The sequence below is a fragment of the Lissotriton vulgaris genome, chromosome 9 (genome assembly GCF_964263255.1).
Source record: "Lissotriton vulgaris chromosome 9, aLisVul1.2, whole genome shotgun sequence".
Taxonomy (NCBI): Eukaryota; Metazoa; Chordata; class Amphibia; order Caudata; family Salamandridae; genus Lissotriton; species Lissotriton vulgaris.
Window position 1 is genome coordinate 998,119,534 of NC_141697.1, and position 4,046 is coordinate 998,123,579.

Genomic DNA, 4,046 nt, shown 5'->3' on the forward strand with positions numbered 1-4,046 from the left:
GCCCAGCACCAGCCAAAACCCTTACTAAGTTTCATTTTCTGTCACATGTATCTTTTCAATTGCTACGTATGGGGCGAAAGTGCATAAAAGTAGTGAACTTTGGGAGAGGTCAGCATTACATGCTCAATTTCTCAGGAGGTGAAGCACTGTCTGAGTGCTTATTATTGCTATTTTTGACTTAATAAGTAGGCATAGGACCATTGTTTATCTTACAGTAAAGCATGTGATTTTGCGAATTGCAAGCTTTGCAACCAGATAAGCATTAAGCACATTGGGCCCATAGAAGTACAATAAAAATTATTTTTTTTAATGATTCTGCATTTCATGGCGGTAGAGTTCACCCTTGTCCAACAAGCATTGATATTCAGTGGTCACAATTGGGTTTCTATTGCATTTATAAGACCTTGAACAGTGGTCATGAATGGAAGCTGTGGAGAACCAAGGCCTCTAAAATGGTTTACTACTTGTTCCCTCTATAGAACCTGCCTTTGCTCCTGAAAGCCCTCATCAAAGCCTCACTTTGGAGGACATCCCTCTTAAAATCTCAGTGGTTGCTATTAGTTCTGCAAGATGATTATTGTAATGGAATGTGGTCTTGAATTAAGAGTCTTACTTGTGGTTCTTGCTCAAGCATCTGTGCCATTCTTTCCCCCATGAAGAGGCAAGGCAACTTCTTTTTTCAACTAAAATCAGGTATTTGTGCTCTGGCCCCTGGGACCAGTCTCGCACTAGGGTCATCCACACATTCACACTCTTGATATCTAAGTATATGAACATTTAACATTCAGGAATGTATTGGTGTGTCTTTGGCTGCATTATGTTTGGAGGCCAGTTTGTCTATTTCTAGCACTTTTGTGTCAAATTCCTTATTGAATGCAGCGGTTTAATAGCCTACCTTTGGGGTTCTGGCCTCCCCATCTATCTGGAGGGTACTTGGCTTTCCTGATGAAACTAATTTTACCTCATCGTCGCTCCCCTCTCTTCTATTCATTCTAATATTGAGTTAATCCTACCTCATTAGACACCCATACCACATGATTTTTCCATGAAATAAAAAGACCTTTCCCCCTCCAATCCTCCTGTTTTCAATTTGTCTTACCATACAGCAGGATGCCCTGTCAGCCATGTGCGGTGCTGTGGCTGTTTTCTTTTTTGGTCATGGAATTGAGTTTTTGTTTTAGTGCTGGTCGGGCACTGCGGTGCCGGCGGATCGGCTTGTTAGCTGTGATACACTGCTGCAGTTGATGCCTTGCCGCATGTTCAATGCCTGCCGGTGAGACAGTGTTTACCAGCTCATGGTAATTGGGGCTGTCCATCCAAGTGCTGGCCCTTTTGGGCTCCCTGGATCCTTGTGGCCTGCATTGCGGCTGTATTGAGTAGTGCTGCCATGTTGGAAGTGCGGGCGGATTGCGGACATTTATGGAAGCCAGTGGAGAGTGGGGTGAGTGCTTGAGGGAGTAGGTGTCTGTCTGCAGGTTTTGTTTTCTGCATCTGAGCCTCCTCCCTTCCCCTTTCTTGTGCTTCCGGCCCAGGGTCTGAGGTTCTGGCCTTTGGCCAGCTGGAGGGAGCCATGTTGGAGGCCCCTCAGCTACTAGTGGCACACTGTACTGTGGCTTCTGAAAGATGTCTCCAGTGCTCCCCCATTGGATGCCAGGAGCTCTAGCTCTGAGGCAAGCTCTTGTGACGTTGGTCTCATAGGCACCTCCAATGCAAGGGTCTCACCACTGGCAGAAAAGTGTTAAAAGGTTCACTGATTCATATCGTAGGCTCCAGGGCTTCTGAGAGCTGAAGCCTGCTGGGGTGAGTGCTGTTATTCCCCCGGGGGCTCGCATGATTTTTGGCATCTGCTTGCAGTGGGGCAGACTAACCGTGAGCGGGGGGTTCGAATGTACTGCCTTCATCAGGCAGGGTTGAGCGCGTCTGGGTTGCCGGGTTTACAGTGTCTTCTCCCTGCCCAGCTGATTGGCCTGCGATGCACTGTATGTAGGCCAGTGGTGCATGCTGCAGCAGTGCATATGCTATATTTGGGACTATTCGGAGGGGGTAAGCATGGCCCCTATGCATGGATGACATGCACATTTGTGATGCCTTCCATGATGTGGTTGTCCTGCTTCTGGCTGCTTGTCTGGGGGCATAGACTACCCGGTTATTTTTGCTAATTTTCTCTTTTTTGTTGTGAGAAGGCACACATATAGAAGCCCATAGGTTGTGGTCTCGTATTTCAGTGCCCATAGACACCAGCTGTCTACTTATTGCTGGATTGCTTGAAGTTGTCAGTGTTCCTTTAGCTTTTTTCCTGCAGCATCGACTGCTTCGCATCACTGGAGAGTCTTAGCCCTGGCCCTGTAGTATGGCTTCTCTGTAGGTTATGCTTTTTTGGGCAGTGCATGGCGGGATAATGCTATGTTTTCTGTGTCTGTGTTAGGCGTACTGTACCTCTAAGGCCTGGGATGGCTCTGTTTGTTTCTGACTGGTTGTTTGACATGCGGGGCAGAAGCCTATATGTGAGCTTGGAGGTATTTTCAATATTTTACTTCTCCTATGAGATTACGGTGGTCCTGTACGTGTTGCTCTTTATAAGCGTTTCTCTTGATGGATTATGAATTGCCCTACTTGCGACTGTGATTTACTGTGTCCTCTGATTTTTCCAGCTGTTGACGTTTAATCAGATACAGCTCGAGTTTGAGGCTTCTCTATTGTTTGTTGCTGATGGATGTGGTGGAGCCTATGCATTTTTCCGGCTTTTCTCCAGTGTTTTTTATCAGCCTATTTGTGCCTGAATTTATTTTGTGGTTCTGGTCATGCCTCTGGGATGTTGGTCAGGTGTCCTCCTTCTCTATTGATTCTGTATTTGGTGTTAATGTGTTCCTTTGGGCCTGGTGAGAGTCACTTCTGGCCTAATGGATTGGTTCTTGGATTATCTAATGATTTATGGTTCGAGTCCTGCTTTCTAAGTGTTTTTGACCTTGTACGCAAACTCTAAGGGTTATGGTGGTTGAAGGTTCATACCTACCTGCACTGAGGGCTCTTTGGGCCCCCTTTTTTATTGTTCATGGGATCCTCTTATGCTCTACTGCTTTATGTTGTTGCCTCTTGTCTACATGTTTCCCGTGCTTTGTGGCCTCGTATGGTTTTGATTGCATTTGAGCTCTTTCAGCCGGTGTTGGTTCTGCAGCGCCTCAAATACTCAGTGGCATCCTTGCCTCTCAGGTTTTTTTAAATTTATTTTATAGAGTTTTATATAGCGTGAACTTGACCGGAATTGGGTATCAGAGCAACTTACATAGCACCAGTTGCATTACATGAGGACCCAATCACCTTTTTGTGAGTCACGGGGAGATTAAGTGATTTGCCCAGAATCACAGGATGTACAGCGTCATTGGCGAGACATGAATCCAGTTCCTCAGATTCGAAGTCTACTGCCCTAGCCGTTAGGCCAACTCCTCTCTCCAGCCAGTGCTGTGTTTTTATCCATTGTTTTCAGCGGGGGTCCTTTGTAGGGGTTACTATGTCCGGCTGTGCTGTCCAGCCAATCTGTCTTTGGTGCCTTCCTTTTGGGATGTGAGCTCTGGTGTCCACCTGGGCCGCGCTATTTGCCCTCGCAATGTCTGGTGCCTTCCTCCTAGGTGTTCCTAGGTATTTTGAATCTCGTCCCGTGGCTTCTTTGAGGCAGCTTATGGTTGCTGCAGGCACTTTCCACCGCTGTCGCCAGGAGTCTTCATGGCTGCACATGCTCTTCTGGCTCATGTTTTCTTTGTGGCACCGGTTGTAGGCATTTTACATTTTCAGACCCATGGCTGTTTCACTTTCAGTCGTATCTGAGACCTGTTGTCAGTGCTTGTTCCGGTGATGTCTCTGTTCTTGGTTGTACGAGTGTTCCAGCTGTCACAATGTTCTTGGTGACCCGTGGTTTGGTGGCACCTCCCGATCCTCATAGGGGTCTTTCTGACTCACTGGGTTCCTTTTGCACATGATTGGGCTTGCCTTCTGCCAGTGGCTGCAGTGGTCTGGAGAGTACTGGACTGGTAGCTGCTGACTTCCTTCTT

The 4,046-nt window shown here is 47.0% G+C and overlaps 1 non-coding gene across 1 annotated transcript; it reads left to right on the plus strand.

Moving 5' to 3' along the window:
• Positions 1–1,996: 1,996 nt before the first annotated feature.
• On the plus strand, positions 1,997–2,101 carry LOC147692702 (U6 spliceosomal RNA). Its single transcript, XR_015300197.1, has one exon. It is a non-coding gene; the product is annotated as a U6 spliceosomal RNA (small nuclear RNA).
• The last annotated feature ends 1,945 nt before the right edge of the window (positions 2,102–4,046 follow it).